General features: G+C 35.3%; 2 long non-coding RNA genes across 2 annotated transcripts; one reads left to right on the top strand and one right to left on the bottom strand.

The window, feature by feature from the left end:
• Positions 1–743: 743 nt before the first annotated feature.
• Positions 744–2,162, bottom strand: LOC136807696 (uncharacterized). The gene is made up of 3 exons (XR_010846707.1): positions 2,095–2,162; positions 1,443–1,704; positions 744–921 (listed from the first exon to the last, which is right to left on the bottom strand). It is a non-coding gene; the product is annotated as an uncharacterized lncRNA (long non-coding RNA).
• An 8,587-nt stretch (positions 2,163–10,749) lies between these two features.
• LOC136807695 (uncharacterized) lies at positions 10,750–12,409 on the top strand. The gene is made up of 4 exons (XR_010846706.1): positions 10,750–10,869; positions 11,671–11,686; positions 11,912–11,945; positions 12,273–12,409. It is a non-coding gene; the product is annotated as an uncharacterized lncRNA (long non-coding RNA).
• The last annotated feature ends 5,998 nt before the right edge of the window (positions 12,410–18,407 follow it).

The raw sequence follows: 18,407 nt of genomic DNA, 5'->3' as shown, positions 1-18,407 counted from the left end.
TATGATTACAAAGATAAACAAAGATATCAATTACCACGTGTTAATGCACGAGGAGTAAGAAATAGAGCTTCATTATAATAGAGCTATTTCAAAAGACTTTTTGTACCTATTATAAGCTGCCATATTAAAAATTTTTGAAAGGAATTAATTGTTTGAAACATCTAAACATGATATAAATTAAACAACAGATTCAATAACAAAGGATTGTTAAGATATGACAAGATTAGAGATCATATGGCCCAAAGGCGATTCCAAAGCTATTATCATCGAATTACAGCTTCACGGAAATACCAATTAAAAACATAAATAAAATCTAAATCTAAAATATTAAAAACTGTTTTGTATATATTTTTTATTCGGGTCTGTAAATTTTCAAACGAAGCCAAGAAGGAAGACAAAATGGCGCCAGGTCTCTTGAGAAGTAACAAAGTTCAGTACCTTTGGAAAAAAGGCTATTGTGGCTGAAGTTCGAAAGGAATCTTAAATTTTATTACATGGAAGCATTAACAAGATGTTGTAATAGTTATTTCCACATGAAAACAGGTTTCAGATTTCAAAAGTTTAGGCAAAAAGAGGTACCCCATAGCCTAGCCCAATTGGCTACCCCATTGGCTACCCTGCTTTTTAGACCAAACCACTTTTTGGTTTATAAATTGGTATACAATAAACATTTTTAGATTACAATAATTTAGATTAGCCAAATTAACTTCAACCAAAAAGAGGACCTGCATTGAAACTATGAAAAAGAATTCCTTACTATTTTTAGTTTCGATTCGACGATGTTGAGCAGCAAGAACATCCCAAGTATTATAAATCGACACAATATTGCAATGCTTAATTTTGAACTTTGTGATAATGTCATTAAACAATGTTTTCCAGTTGTTCTGAATAAACCCTTGATAAACACCTGTTTCAAACGATCTGGAAAAAAATAGTATTTTATGTTACCTTTAAGCTCAGTGTCAGTTTTCAAAGTTTTCCTTTCAATAATTCAACAAGATGGTTTCAGCCCACTTTTTAGGTACACCAAACGAAATAAGGTGCCGCAATGATTTAGCTACCCTTAAGAATTTGCTCCTGGGTTAGGTGCTCCCCTTCACCCGAGAATTTTTTTGTAAAAAAGCTTTGTTGTTATGCTATGAAGAATGGCAGCACAATGAAAAAAAAAAACTGGAAAAGAAAAACAAAAATGAGAAAGTATGGGCCAAAAGATTTCAACTTATACTCTGAAGTATTCCATTTGGAAAATACAGATAAACAAACAGCACCTAGATAGAGCCTCTATCAGGAGCAGCTATGTACCCCCAATGAACAGGTAACCCCATAGATTTGCTAAATTTTAGGCCAAAACTCCACACTTGGCCTAGGGGCCCTTAAGAAATCCAGGGGGCTGAAACCATGAACAATATTTACAAAAGAAAATCTGATAGTAAATTATATACCTTAGATATAGCTGATTTTCCCCACAAACTTCAAATATTAATGGCATAACATGAAAGATACCATCAGTGCATTTTGAGTAAGTCGATAGTGACAAAATTTCATTTTCTGCAATGAGTAAAGATGGAGTTCCTGTAGATGGGAAGTTCGGATCAAATAAGCTTTGTTTGATCAAAGCTTGGAAGTCTTGTTCAAGAACAATTGCTTCTCTACATTTCATAAAAATCTGTAAGATTTCACAGGCTTTAATTTCATCTTTGAAGTCTAAAAAAGATAAAAAAATTGATCAATTCTAGAAATTTATCAAATCTGATCTATTTTCTAAATTTGTAAATACGAACTTTACGTTTAATGAAAATGTCTCGAAATATGATATTTCGACATTTTTCGAACAACTTGAAATACTATGTTTACTATATTTTCAAAGTCTGTAAAATACGAACTTTACAGCCTTTACATTGAATGAAAATGTCTCGAAATATGATATTTCAACATTTTTCGAACAACTTGAAGTACGATGTTTAGTATGTTTTCTAAATTTGTAAATACGTTTTTGTATTTTGTTTAAATAAAGTTCGTAATAATCAATTTATATCAATTGATCATTGATACATAAATCTATTGAAAGTTTAAAATGAGATATTAACTGTGTACCTTTGGGTTGATTTTCAGCTGAGACAAAATCTTGATCATCATCTAGAGTATGTATTGAAAAACATGTATTAGAAATGAGATACTGTAGCTTAGAAATTTCGAATTTTGGAATAATTGCATTTACAGCATGCCAAAGGTTATATAACTTAATAATGTTCTACTGTCAGTTTGTAGTGTCAAGGTAGTGTCAAATAGTGGAAAGGGAGCTAACAACAATCTTTTTTTCTAGAATATAGCAATTGTTATAGCAGGTCTTAAAAAGTCCTGTTATATAGCAGGACTTAAAATATTGAAAATCCTATATAATTATAATAAAGAATTGAAAACTCCCTGAAGATGGTCAAATGTTGTCGTGTTCATTCTAAAGAAATATATAATAAAAAACTTTAAAATTTAGTATCATTAATCTTTTTTATCTTGTGAAAGCATGCAATCATTGTTTCCCATTGGATAATTATTAAGGCTAAGATCACAAATAATTTTTGCTTGTGTCATTTTTAGATAAAAATTCTGTCCGTCTGTCTGCTGTTCGGTAATTCAGTAATAAAAGTTCCTAGAAATTTTAATTTGCAAACACGAAAACACAAAATATCCTCTCCAGCCTACGGAGAGCAGACTTTTGGACTAAATGTTACAGAAATTTAATAAAAAAACTGACCTGCTGATGTTCCATGGCTTATTCTAATTTATACCATAAATGTTCTTGAAATAGTCATTGAAGTTGAAGGCTGAAAAAAAACGTGATAACATGTCTTATGTAGAAATTTCTAGTTTTAGGTGATATTCCTTAGAATTTATATATAGAGTTTCCTTTAAACTGTATTGCGACAATAAGCTCAATATTGCTACAACAAAAAGACATGCATCAAACTGAGAATGGAATCAACCTGCAGGAAAGTTGAGATAAAAGCAGATAAAAGTTGAAACAAATGATTAAAAAAAAGAACAAATTTTCTATGTCTGCTATATGTTTGTTATTCAATAGGCCGTCACGTTCTCCAAAACAACTATTTGTTCTATTTTGCCTGTGAGGCAAAATTAGATTTTTTAAATCTTTTTTTTTTTTGTTAGGCAAAGAATTATTATTAAGGTAGGAAAACAAAAACGAATGGACTTACTCAAATATGGAGAAAGAAAAAATAAGAAGTCCTTTGGAAAACAATCTGAGCTGCGAGATGTGTTGAAAAATGAACATGTTCATGACTGAAATGAACGAAATATAATTTTCTGGCTAGAGTCTGCTAAATGACGAGCCTAAATTCGCACCCTAGAATTTTGACGCGCCTCGACATTTGGACATGCCCTAAAATTTTGACGGACGCGCTTTGAAAGAAATGTAAGTATTTTCTTTATAAGAAACCAAATAATAGATTTTGATCTATTATAATAGTAATCGCACGATGGGTTATTTTTTCTTATTTGGCACGCTCTCAAAGAGAACAATTAATCGTTAATCACACTCTCAAATGCGGCGCCAATGTTTACAAAACTGATTTTAATGTTTTTTCTTACATTTTTTTTTTTCATTCAAAATTTATTTTGTGAGAAAGAAAATCAACAAGACGACTTAAAGTCGAAAATTTCGCATAATACTTGAACATCAACGACGAAGACGCGTAAAACGTGACTCCTGCAGCATTATGCATTTTGAATGAAGCGTTACACAAAATATACACAATGTATTGTACACACAGGTCATAGATGTCATAGATACCCTGTTTTTTTATGAAAAATCTCAATCCATTAAAAAAAAGATTCCTTAAAAAAATTAGAGAAAGAATTCTATTCTATAAAGCGTAAACAAAATCTTTCAATTCAGAATAATTCAGAGAACTGCATTATACAGTACTTGAGAAAAATAATTTAAATTTTTTTTGAAAACAAAGAAGAAAAAATGAACTTTTCATTCTTTAATGCCAGAAACCTCATTTTGTGCTTTGAAGGAACTTGTGATAAAGACTTCTTTCACTTGCGCAAAGTTTATATCAATTGTGACTTTTGATCCCCCGGACAGCAGGTCTACCCCCCCCCCCTGCTTCGGACAAGCATCAGTTGATCCCATCAAGAGCAAGTTTTACCCCCCCCCCCAGGACAAGGCAAATTTTGTAGATTTTTCACTACTCTCCCCTCCAGACACTATATCCTCCACCCCCATGTACAGACATCTTCTGGAAGAGCCCATTAAAGGCAAAAAGCAGTTGAGCACACTCTTTTTTTTTATAAGCATACGGTAAATTCCGGCTGAAGCTCACTATGCTTAAGTAAAGCTCAATTTTGAGACTCGAATTATGCTTAACCCTATGCTTGGTAAAAAAATTATGTAAGTTTAGATAGTGTACATTCTTAAGAGACCAAACCCTCCCCAATCTCTTGCCGATTATCCCATGAAAAATATATAGGGGAAAGATTCCAGAAAAGTAACAAGAATCTTAGTGCGGAAATGGGAATCTTATACAAACAACGTACCATGGTTCAAAATGAAAATCCTAATTAGCAAAAGATGTATCAAGATTGTTGGTGAAGTTTGATTGAAGCTCGATTAGTTTGATTTATTACCTTATTGCCCATTCTTTTTACATTCCAACGGCTTATTAACAGGTTTAAAACGTTATTAACACGTTAAAACTTAAAGAGCGAGCCAATATCTATCATCCCATCGGGGAGGAAAAGCTGTAACTTTTACTAACCAAACTTATCGAACACCAATCAAACTTCATCGAATAAAAAACTGTCATCATTAATGAGGGACCGCTGTATATACATTGTACAGTGGTGTACGGTGGGGCTGGATCTAAATGTCCTTTGTACGGCGGTGAAAATAGGTTAATTTGAAATCTGCTGTATTATCTGTACACCCTTACTTACCCCCCGCAAATCACTGTACAATGACAATGTACGGCAGTGTCGTAGGCAGGGTCGTTCGATTATACAAAAATGATTGCTGAATTTCAATTGACATGATTTCTAAGAAATACCGTGAGATCGGGTAACTTGCATAAGCCCTCAAATGAATTACCCATTTGGTCATTAAAATACAAAGTTAAATCAAAACAAAAATGGTAGACTAGAGCTGCAAGCGGAGCTGCGTAGTTCATTTGTTTTGAAATTTTGCTGCTTGATTGGTCAGTCATTTGATGGCTGTGCAAGTTACCCTCCACTGATGCAAGTTACCCGACTTCACTGTACTTGCTAAAACTGACTGTTTGTCACAACTGGTTTCACTATTAACACATAGCTATCTGGTGAAAAAAGAAAAAAAAGATCATACCTGTGCTGTTTGTAGTTTTGGTGAAGAAGAAGAGAAGAGAGGGTATAATAATGTTGTTGTTTGTTGTGGAAAATTAACTCTTTTTGTACTACTTACTGATCAATTTATTGGTGCATTCACTAACTACACAAACATAAAGTACTTAGTAGTAAACAAATATTAAACCTCTTTAAACACTCTACAAAAGACCAGAAAATATGATAAAAATTTACAGTATACAGCAGCAGCAAGTTTCAAAAGCAGTCATTAAACAGTTCTCACGATGAATGTTTGCAAAGGCTTGGTTACACTTCTTACCTTTAGCGTATTTTATTTATTAAGAAAAGCCCTGTTTTTTATCACTTTTTATCTTTGTGAGTGAGTCCACCTTTAGAATATTTGCCGTAGTACGCCCGCAGCCAAACGCCCACGCCATAATCTTCGCCCCAAAAAAATTCTCCCCCGCCGCCGCAGCAGAAAGGCTATCGTAATACTTTCGCTAAGCGAAATTAATAAACAACAATGAAAGAAAGACATAAACAGAAGAGAAAAATATAAAACTCTCAGTGTAATTTCTGTAATTTGCTTTCCTAACTGGGAAAAAGTAGTGAAAGCCAATGTGCGATTAGCTCGTAATCACATAATAACTCGTACAATTCGAAAATTGCACTCGTGATTTTTTTGTTTCGAATTTTCCTCGTCCTTTCAAAAAAATCACTCGTGCAATTATATTCGAATTGCACTCGTTATCATCTTATCATGTAATTACATGATTACATATACTATAAGTCTATTCACGATAAGTGTCCATTCTTTTTTCTTTTACCTATAACTTTTGAAGGAATTCTTCAATCTTTTAAAATTTGGTATCGTTGGAAAGATATCAGTGAGTGGAACAATTTGAAACAAAAAAAACTTTGAAAAAATTCTACAAACGAAGATGAAAAAAATTAAGATCTTGCAGAAAAGTGATACGACTTTCATTTTCACTGGAGAGATTTTTTGATCTTAGGAGGTCATCAGTTTCAAAAAATTTTACTATAATATTATTCATTCAATATAAAGTTATGATACAAAGTTAATAAGTGATTGACCCCAAAAAACAGCAGAAAACAGCGTTTTTAGACGTCAATCAGCTTATAACTTTGTTTGATATCTTTTGACTGAATGATTATTTTTGAGAAATTTTTTCACAGTGATGACGTTCGATAATCAAGGTTTCACTTCAGTGAAAATGATAGTTATAGCACGTTTCTACAAGATCTTCATTTTTTTCTTCTTTATTTTCATCTTCATTTTTAGAATTTTTTTAAAGATTTTTTTATCTAAAATTGTTCCACACACTGATATCTTTCCAATGATACCAAATCTATAAAGATTGAAGAATTCCTTCAAAAGTTATAGGTAAAAGAAAAAAGAGTGCACACTTATCGTGAATAGACTTTAATTAGCTTTCGACATTTTCTAAAGAATCAATTAGCCTACGTCTCGGAAGAAGACTGGGCTCGAATTTGCGGAAGTTTTCACAGTTTCACTTTCGTTTTCGGCTATACGGCAGCGTTTTCAGGCGTACTTACTAAAACGTGAAACGCCCAGGAAACGAGGGGAAACGACATGGAAACGAGTGGAAACGAGTGGAAACGGGGGAAAATGAGGGGAAACGGGAGACAAAACTGGAAAGTATTGGAAACTAAGTCATTTTCCGTCTGGAAATCAAAGGGGTTGATTTGTCAATATTAGATAGCTTTTTCAATTTAGAAGATCTTTACTTAAGACAATTACATTCAGCTGGGGATAGATTCAATTATTTTCATTGTTTAACTATTTTTTTAAACTCTGGGTCCAAATTATCCTGCAGGATAACAGGACCACAGCTCCAAATTCATTAATAATTTATCTTCCTGACTTTGAAAACTTGAAGTCTGATACTTAGTGTAGGCAATTTCTTAGCTTTAATCACTCCCTTCACTTCATCTTTATCATACGTCAAAGCATTATGATAGGAAAGAAACGAATAAGAATTTGGTGGGTACGAAATATTTCATCGACTGTTTTTTTTTTTTTCAAAGCCACTGATTTGGTTATACTGACGTTGTTACATCGGCGATGCGCACACGTTCATTATGGTAGTGATAATGAAAGTTCCCACTAATATCTGTAAACCCATCTGTAAGGGAGGTCATAAGTAGTCTGACACTTTCTAGTCCGACAGTAAAAATGTCCGACGTTAGATTTGACGAATGCGTCAGTATTCCGACAACAATTTTGTCCGACAACGAGTCAAAAAAACACATAAAACGAAATATGAGTCGCCGAAGAGGAGGCACATATTTATAAGCAACCACGTGCTCATAAAAATCCAAAGTTCCGAGGTTGGGCCCCTAAACCGGACTTTTCTTAATTTTGGGAAGCTTATCAAGATTAAGCTTTCAAGAGTCAATAAATTGGATTTAGCTGTTTTTACGACCCTTCTTTAGGCAGGGGGAGTGGAATTAAAGTTTGTATTTTACAACCCTTATAGCATAATTCTGAACAAGCAAAATTGGACCCTTAAAGGCGGTGCATTATTTTTGTCATTAATTATCTTTACGCAAATTTGATTTGTCCTTTGTTTCTAATTATGTCAAAATGCCGCCAAAATGAACATATTAATATTATCTCAGTGAAAAACCCTTATTCAACATTCGACACTTCTAAAATCTTTCGTTTTCGGACAAAAGTGACGTCGGAAAAAAGACTTCTAAATTGTAAATATATTTTATGGATTCGGACTATTTTACTGTCGGACTAGAAAGTGTCGGAATAGTGACATTTACTAGCACCTTGTTTTTAAGTTTGTTTATACACCCTACTATTTAGAGGCTTCAGAAGATAAATAGATTACCAAGCTTGTTTGCTTCTTTCCAGTTTCAAGTGTTTTATTACAGTGTTTATATATAAGTTTGACAATAGTACTAGAATTGAGTCATCATTTTTAATGGACAAGCTGGAAAGTACAGAGGTATCCCCGGTGTGGGGGGTTACTAGGGTTGCGAGTTGACGCGGGGGGTGCCGCCCGACTTTCGAACTTTGGACCCTTACCGGGACAAAAAAAGAGAAAACCAAGGAAAATTTTGTGAATTTTATGACCCTTAGCGGGACTAATTTGACCAATTTTGATTGAATCTCGATCTTTCAGGGGGTAAAAAGTTGAAATTTTCCTATTTTTCCGACCCTTTATAGTGGGACTGAAATTTGATTTTCTGATTTTTCCGACCCTTAGCGGGACTTTGGAAGTCCAAAAAAGGTGCCCTTAAGGGCGGCACATACCGTACCCTCCATTTGCCTAAGTACCCCCCCCCCCCCTCTAATCAGTCTATTTTGAATAAATTTGATAAAGAGGAAGATACCAGTATGGGTGGTTTTTCACTGAGACTGTCTGGCGAAAATCAATTAGCTGAAACAAAGAGAATTGATAGGAAAGCATTTCTGACTCCCAAAACAGTTGTCAAAGCGTTTACAACCCTTTGAATTTGAAGAAAATTTTATTAAAAATCATCAACTCGCATATCAAGGGATTTAGAATTACAGTCTTCTAATGAACATTTTCTGTGACAAGATTCCTCGTCTTTTGTATCAAATCAATACAGATGAAAGTTCGCTCTTCAACTCTATCGAAAAAGAAAACACTTTTCCCATATGGACAATTTTTTACAAAAGAATCCCACTGCACATTTTGCTACTTTTATTCTTTTATGGCAACCAATTTATTTATGCTGGCTGCGTTTAGACCAGCCTGGCATTTGTAATTGCTTGCAGTATTCTTTTGAATTATATTGTTCCACGCAATTGTTCGGTTTGTCAAATGCATAATGATGCCAGCGTGTTGGCATTTCGTTGGCATTTGAAATGCCATTTTGAGCAAAGGAATCCCCTTTTCTGGCATTTCAAATCAAACAAAGGAACCAAAACAAAGAGAAAAAATGACATTTTTGATTTTTTAAAGTATTTGCACGTTTTTTATTCAGTTTTTTTCTATAGATTGTAAAATTTGCGAGATTTGCCATAGCCTAGCCCTACGGCAAAAAGTTTCAGTCTTAATGACTGCAGTTTTTGAAAAATTCCATGCTTTTCATTGTTTGATCTGTCAAAGTTGAACTTGAGGAAATCACCTTTTCAGTAATGACTCTAAAAAGACGATTCCTTAAATGCTATGACAGAAAATACAATGGAAAGGCTATTAAAATCGAATCCCTCATGAGCAAATGCCAAATTACAAATGCCAGTTGGTCTAAACACAGCCGCTGTCTTTTTCGCTTAATTGGTCATTAAGCCAAGAGAGGTCTAGCCCACTTATCTATCTAGCGTAGTGAAAAAGCACCCTATGAGAATTCCTTAATGATAGTTGAGATTTTCACTAATTCGTTTTATAATAATTGGAGATTTGTTTTTGTCGTATAAGAGTGAATAATGTTGTTCTTCATTGCCCTCTTTGAATGTGCGATGTTCATTCTTCTAGAGAAACCTAGCAATGATCATGCTAAAGACGATGACAATTCGGGAGTAATTGTTGGCTGTGCTGTTGGCGGTGTAATTGTTCTTGCAATCATCATTGTTGTGATTCTATTCCGTAGAAAGCAACGAAAGAAACGTAAGCATGCATGTCTTTTGATCTCCTTGAATGAATATTTTGAAGCCACGCATGAACATGGCTTGGATATTTTTTACAAATAAGAGTTGATTGAAACTTTTTTTTTTTTTAATTATTTGGAGCAAATAGCCCCTTTTGAATTTTGTGTGATATGTGAAAAAAAGATATGCATGAGAGTTTTACAAAAGAAAACATGAAGTTTACTTTAGCCAGGGGGGGGGGGTCGGTAGTAAAATCTCAGACATATATGAGTAGTTAAAGGATTTTTACGAATTTTTACATACCACCACCCAGGCTCTTGGAAGAGGTATTTTACTACCCTGGCAGTAAAAGTTTTTGGGACAATTTGTCAAGGAGACCACCTATTTTTTGGTTGCTTTTCGGACTGATTTCACAAAAAAAGCTAAAAAATGATTATTTCTGTGACACATTTTTCACTTATTATAAAAATTAATGTTTTGCGCTTAGAATTAATGTCTTTTTTATATTGACAAAAAATTTCGAGAATTTTTTGTTTGCAGCAAACAACTTTCCACCAGAAAATGTTTTCAAATTTTTTCAAAAAAAGTCATTACCCGAAATTACCGAAATTACCCCCAGACACGTCCCCCCGGACAGGGTAAATTTTGTAGATTTTCACTACCCCCCCCCCCCCCCACCCCTATATCCTCTACCCCCCCCCCCCCCCCCCACCCCCCCCCCCCCCATGTCCGGACATTTCTGGAAGAGTCCATTATATACTTAGCTGTACTTTACAATTTAACTTTCATAGTTGGAAGCAGTCGCGATCCCACTGGTATTAAGTTTTCAAATGAAGTCGATGATGATGATGATTCTTCACTCAGGGCTGCACCCAAGGGATTCGACTCCGTACCGGCCCAAGGATGCCGAGAACCTGGTAAGTTGATCAAAAATTAAACGAATTCCAAAAATGCAGCTGGAGAAAAAAATGGCTGTAACTTTTGATAGAATTCGAATCAAGTTGCGATTTTGTGCTCGTTTAAAAGATATTCGTGAGTGGAATATTATCAATTAAAAAAATTGAGAAAAAAAAGGAAAATTGAAATAAAAAATGAATAAGAAAAAAATCAACTTCTTGTAGAAATGTCATGTAATTACCATTTTCACAGGAGTGACTCTTCAATCTTAGATCATCATCACTGTGAAAAAAATTTTCAAAAATATTCATTCAATCAAAAGATATCAAACAAAGTTGCTGGTTGATCGACAAAAGGCTGTTGTTTTTTGTCGTTTTTTACTACTTTATAGAGTCAACCAGCAATAAACTATTTTGAGACAGACTTTGATTTTACCAGTTTTAACTACCCAGGTAGTAAAGTTTTTCAACATTTAACACATAGATACCACCCATTTTAGTATTTAACTACCCTGGGTAGTAAAAAATTTACTGCACACAGACAACGAAATACGAAATACTAACCTTATCAAATCCAACAATGCACAATTTTATGCATGTAGTAATCGACAGACTATTTTTGCACAAAAGTTTTACTATTTCACTATCACACACATTTGGGACTTTTTGTCCCAAAATTAACTTACATGACAATTAATCTTTATTTGAAAGTTTTTTGGCATGGGTTTGCATGACGTATTATACAAAATGGCCTGAATGTTTAACACTATTGTTCACTTAGTATCACAGTTTTGTATCAATTTCTTCTCTTTTTTTATTCAGGTACACAAAAAGATGGGTAAGAAAGAAGGAGACCAATCAAAACTTATTTCCAAATTGTTCTAAGTCATCTTTTGATTCAATTCCAATTTTATTGTGTTTTACAAGCTCTTCAATTTTTATTATCACTTTTAAATGGAACCTTGATAAATATTCTGTATTAAAATTTGTATGATCGACTCTATCTGACTTTATATAATATTTGAAGTATTAATAATTTAAAATATATTTCTTTCTTTTTCAGACATACTGTAATCCCTCTTAACCAACGGAGAGAGGTGTGTGTTTGTTGTTTTCTTTTCATAATGAAACTTCAGTACTCTAAAGGATATTGAGTACTCTAAACTTCACAGCTTCTATGAACCAGACATTATCACTCCTAAATTTATGTAGGTATTCATGATATGCACCACTGCAATGACCTCACGAAATTATGCAACTTTTCTGTAGTTTTTTTTACCCAATACGTCACTTTTTTCTAGATATTGTTTAAGTGACGTGATGGGTGGAAAATTTTTAAAGTTCTCAGAAGACTCTCTAGTGGTGGTGGTGCATGAATTATCAACAGAACAGAAGAACTAATCAAGTTGCTTCTTTTTTTTCAGAATGATTATGGGCAACTATCAAAGTATGCCAAACGACAGGGAGAGGATGATCCTAATCACGACATCTGCTCTAAATCGGGTCCTGGTGGCCATGTTGGGACCAAGCCGACACCGACCTCATCAGATTACGCTGTGAAAGTAGATGGTTATAGTACCCCAAATACCAGTGAAACAAGGGAACAGGCAGAAACACTCTTCAAAGTTGATTGAGTTATTCTCTGGTTGTGAAATGTTTTGACGACAAAATAGTAAACGGGAATCTCAAATCGAAGTCCTTGACTGAATGCAACTATATAATAAAACCTCTTATTGTAAATATGTTAGTTAACTCTGAAAAATATAAACAATAAACAAATGTCAATATAATGTAAGAATGGCACAATGGCGCAGTCAGTCTTCATCTTGAACTTTTGCCCAAGTTTAATACATTTACAAGACCAGCAACAATAGTGTTTCGTAAACCATACATAAACTTTTATACTACTGAGCAACACATCGAGCTCAGCCAAACACTATAACAAATAATATATACATCTCATCATATTCCACTTTCTCGTACAGGTGGAATAAAATAAATCAACATAAGCATTTTCCCTTCATCGGGATAAACAACAACGCATTAATCAATAGCTCAATAAAAACAATAACTCAATTCTCAATCTGTTTCAAAGTCATAATCCCAATTTCTCATCCACTGTGGTTGATTACGTTGTCGGAGTGGGCGCTGGTCTTGTTGAGGAAGTTGTGGCATTTCTTCTCGCTCTATTAATTGTCAGCAGGTTCTTCAACAAAATCACTGTCGGAACTGTCTATTTGTTCGCGAAGTTGAAGGTCAGAGAAGTTGTTTGACGGACCGCATGCAAGATAGAGATTCACCAACGGGACTTGGTACCGGCGCGAGCTAAATTTCGTCGTGAGATTCAGTAAGGTCGCGTATTTACCTTCGATCTTGACGATGACGTAACGGTTCCTGGCTTTGTTCTTGTTGCGTTCGCCTTTTAGCCTTTTATGAATACCAAATCGCCAGTTGTTAGGTTCGTAGATGTGGCCGTGTTACCTTTAGGAGCTTTCGAGGTAGCACTAGGAAGATGGTTCTTAACGCGTATACTGTCTTGTTGGGCGGACAGGTTGGCATCATTCAATTGTAACTGTTCATTCGTAACTTGATCCCTCTGGAAAAGGATCTCTCTGGCGGATAAGACTCGATTTCTGATACGACTGTTCATAATTTGAACGGCAGACTGTAGTTGTAGATTAGAGATGGGACTGCCTGATGGATCTTCCTTTAATAATTCAATTTCTAGTTCTTGAATGGCTTTATCTACAACACTGTTTGAGTTTTTGTTTTTGATATGGCCAAAATTGAGTTTGATACCATGTTGTTGAAGTGTTAAGTCGTTACGAATGGCTTGGAATCCAGTTGCAGCGTCGATGCGAACTGTACTGTTGGGTGAGCGGATGCTGGACGTTGTGACGAGAAGAGCCGTGCGAAGTGATGGAGCGGTTTCATCGTCAATGATGGATGCGGTGGTAAACGATGAATGAACATCTCTGGTGACATAGATTTTCTGTCGGTTTCGTCGAAGGATGTCGGAGAAGAATGCTTCACCGGGAGCAGATGCTGGTAGGGAAGGTGATTGAATAAAGACTTCTTTCGGGATCGATTTGACGGAATTGCATTGACAGCATTGGTCTACCACACTGTTGATAATGGATTCGCTATTGATGCCAAAGAAATGGCGGTCGAATAGCAGCTTTAGTTGATGTTTTGACGGATGGTTGTATCGAAGATGGATTGCGGTTGCGATACCAGGGATGATTTAGAATGGGACAACGATCAAGTGTCGTGAACCGGTGAATGGATCAGATCTCTTGACTATAATCAAGCCTGTGTCGTCGAGGGATGCAACACTGAGGTATCGACTGAGGTGTTTCAGATCACGTGATTTCCAGGAAGGTCGTGTACCGTGAGTCAGGTGTGCAAATGCTCTGCGAAGGTCGGGACAGTCGTGTTGCGCGGATCGCCAAGCAGTTTTGTTGAGGAATGGCATAGGAGGGTTTTGTTGGTTGGTCTCGTTGGTAGTGACAGCATCTACAACTGAGCTTATAGTGTCTTTGACAAATTTACATATTTGACACAATTGATCACAGCATGGTACAGGATTTCGAGAATTAAAGTCACTCAAAGGGTTGTCTTTCCCTGGGATGTGCTGAACAGATACGTTGTAGGACGATAACGTCGATAAGAAAGTAGAGACTCTTGCTGAAGCTGAAAATATCCTTTGCAAAGTTTATCAAAAGCTTGCACGCATGGTTTTGAATCGGTGAGCACTTGCAAAGGGTGGATTGATTCTCGAGCATATGTTGAAAAGTTGTTGACGGCAGATGCTATGGCTAGTGCTTCTAATTCACAAGGATACCATTTCAATTGATGTTCTTTGAGTTTGAAGCTGTAATGTTGCGCGATATGTTGCTTCCCGTCACGATTAACGAAACGGGTGGCTCCTAAACCTTTGTTCACTGGGGATGCATCTGTTGTGAGTGATAACTGATCTGATCGTCGAGGAACGGTGAGCGTTTCTGGATTCTGTAGGGTCGTTTGGGCAGTCTTAAAATGACGCAAAAGGGCATCATCCTAATCAATACGTTGATGACCGTCTAAACCTTTAATGGCATCTTCAAGCGGCGATATTAATGAAGCATACTTTGGGATACATCTGGAGAGAGCTTTAATTGAACCGATATATGAGCGCATTGAAGAACATGTCTTTGGTGGTGGAACGACAGCCAAAGCGGATATTTTGTACCGTGAATAGCACAGGTCAAAATCATATATTGACGCTGTGCCGACGAATCGAAATTCTATTCAGCGCGCGCAATCAACGAAGACAAAAGTAACCATGACGACCATCCAAGATCTTGGATGAGGTTCAAAGTTGATATTTGATATTTTTACACACGGCGATCTTTGATCGGATTAATCGGATTCAATTTTCCTTGTTTTAGCCAACTTTTAGGAAATTAATTGGGAAGAAATGCTTTCTTTTTCTTTTATCCTTTAGAGGACAAATATAAGTACATTCTGTGAAAATTTCAAGTCTCTAGCACTTTCCTATCCGGAATTATCTTGATTCCGATTTAGAGGGATCTCAAGCGGGATGACGACGGGATAGAGGGATCTCTCGAAAACGAAAATGCCTAATAATTGGTGAACATTTTTATGTATCAAAAAACTTTTTTTCCTACTTTTAAATTGCTATAAGGATACTTTTTATACCAAATTTCATCCCCTTATGAGCACTACCTAAGGAGATACAAGGGATATTAGCCAAAATAATCCCGATTTTGCAAAAGTTCCAATGAAAGATCACTGTGACAAAAACTTACAAAAAGTCATCAATGCTTTTTAAAAAGAGTCAGTGATAGAGAATCATAACATAAAGTCTGTCTATTATTTCGATTCAATTAAAGTGACATTTCCATAATTACAAAAGTTTAGTAATTACTGTTATACATTTGGGGATCATGTAAAAGATTTCTTTCGAAATAAAAACAATTCAATTACACTTGGAGGTTTCTGGGGAATTCGTAAATAGTAAACTGCATACTGATACAGTCTGCTAGATATTAATATGGTAATAGTTCGTCATTTTTCAGAATTTTCAAGATTTCAACTCTCTCAAGATTCACTCGTTCGCCAGCTCTTGCGGTGAGCGGTCACGGTGAACGGGGCTTCGAACCGGGTTATAGTCCGACTTTTTTAAATTCTCATTCTCTTCCCACTCTTTCCATCTTCTTCTTTGAACTGTAAAATGTGTGTGAGAGCAACAGGGTTGGATAGTGGCGATCCAATCCCAGTTCCTTCCCATCTAGTATGCTTTCTACAACGTTGTGGCAGAAACGTGTCAAAGGTGTGGCAACTTTGTCTAGTAGAAAGTAGACTTCTTTTTTCATTGTTATTTTAGTTTCTTCGGCTGGTTCCGTGGAGTTTAAGTTTTAGTTTATTTTATATTATATTTGCGCGCGTTTCATACTTTCACTAAACACATCTTTTTACATCTTTTTATCTGTGGTGGTGTCTAGCTAACACTGCTTGGCCTACCTACACAACCCTATTTCCATCATATAGGAGGATATTTTCACAAATGGCCGAAATCCTGTGTAGGTCGAAAACTGAGGAACAGATAATGTGTTTTTTTGAAATATTTTTTGACTCATATTGAGTTACTTCTTTCCATCTTAACTCATATTGAGTTACTTTCTTCCTTAAAGTTTTACATTGACGGATTTCTATGTCATCATATTTTCCTTTTCTACTCCAACCTGATTGATTTTCTGTGAATGTTCATTCTAGATTTTTGTTGTATTTGTATTGTCTTTTTGTTTTGTGGGTTTTTGTCTTTATTGTTTCCATTTTGAGTAGTTGAAGGTTTTATACTTCTAGACTATATATATATCTCCTGTCAGTCTACCTGGAGTTTGTTGTCATCTTGTACAGGCCGCTGGGGTAATGTCGCCTGACTGTCTTAAATGACAGTCAGCCTGTCCCAAGCCAGGATAAAGACAGAGGGACCCAGAGAGGACTAATTACCCTTTCATTGTAACATCGTCTCTCTAAGAGGAAAAAGAATTCGGCCACTCTTTGTTGTTTGTAGTTCTGACAGGAGAAAACATTTTATTTTTTCATACTATATATAAAACCAGGTAAGTCCATAAAAGTATCACTTGTTCACTTTGATGCAAAATGGTAATATTTAAAATCTGATGAAGGCCGATTTTCAAAAAATAATTCTTTGGGGCAAATTTTGGACAAAATGTGCCTAAAAATGGGGTTTTCTGGACTTTGTGCGAATATGGTTCATTAGTTTTTTTTATTTTTTGGACTGTTTACTACACTTTCTTACTCATTTGCTATTTGTCCCATTTTATTCATTCTCATCATCAGGTAGGTCCATTCAGCATGTATGTTGCTTGTTTTTTAATGCAATATGTTTAGACACGCATTTATGGTGGCCCATGAGTATCAAATTTATTTTAGTGGGGGGGCACTGGGTTTGCGGACTGACGGTATGTGCGGGCCAAAAATTGGCTTTTAAAATCGCACCCTTACAGTGTAGCAAAAATCAGTGAAAATCATACCCTTAGAGTGCATTTTCCCCCAAATTTTCGATCCCTTCCGTGCAAAAATTGTCAATTGAAATTAAATTCCGCGAAACACACCAAAACATCTAAATCGCGAAATAAATTCTGCGAAATTCGATTCTTTTTTCTTATTGCCGACCCAAAAAAATATGAGCGTTTTGATTGGTCGAGAGCATCGAGATATTTGCGATATTTCATATTTCTCTAGTCTGGAAATATGACCGCGTTGACTTTTGGGGGACTGGGTAAGCGGCGGGAGAAAAATCAAAACAAAACCACCGAAAAGAACTGACTTTCGGAGAAACTGACTTGGGAGTCAAACTGTCAAAGGGAAAACGCAACAAAAATATTTTCAGATTAACTTTTACTTTGGAGTTCTTCCATAAAAGACACTAAAATCAAATCTGATGAACTAAGAAATTATAAAACTACTTGAGACCACCCAAATATTTTCAGCTTTTGGTATAAAATTCGTCCGTGTGTGATAACCAAACAGTTTTTTATCAGCAATGCATACAAAAAAACTTGAGATTCTTGAATGTTTGCCAATAAGATTTCTCATAACATAGCAAGGGAATTGAAATGTCTTAGTGTATTAAACCAAGTGACGAGTGATTTTTATAAAAGTTCTCTCCTAATTCTCGTTCTCGACGAGGTACGTCCTTGAATTTTCAACTCAACAATCATTACATCTTCCTTCTAAAATTCGAAACATTTAAAGCTTGACGATAATCAAGAAAGCATCCAAATTGTTTTGCTCTTGAAAAAATGTTGTTCTTTAACCATTAAATACATTTCCATCATGGAACTCCTTTCGTCCTCTGCTGCTATTCTTTTCCATGAATCGAAACAAAAACATAGGAAAAGACTGAATGTTATCAATCTGATTAATCCAATGATGAAGGGTTTCTTCTCTATCGAAACAATACTGTACACCATCTGCATTTTGAATTATCAATCTAGAAACTTTCAAATACATCTCTGAAAAATCTG

Source organism: Clytia hemisphaerica, unplaced genomic scaffold (genome assembly GCF_902728285.1).
Source record: "Clytia hemisphaerica strain Z4C2 unplaced genomic scaffold, Clytia hemisphaerica genome assembly, whole genome shotgun sequence".
Taxonomy (NCBI): Eukaryota; Metazoa; Cnidaria; class Hydrozoa; order Leptothecata; family Clytiidae; genus Clytia; species Clytia hemisphaerica.
Note: the sequence above shows the minus strand (reverse complement) of the source record. Positions and strands in the feature narration are given on the sequence as shown.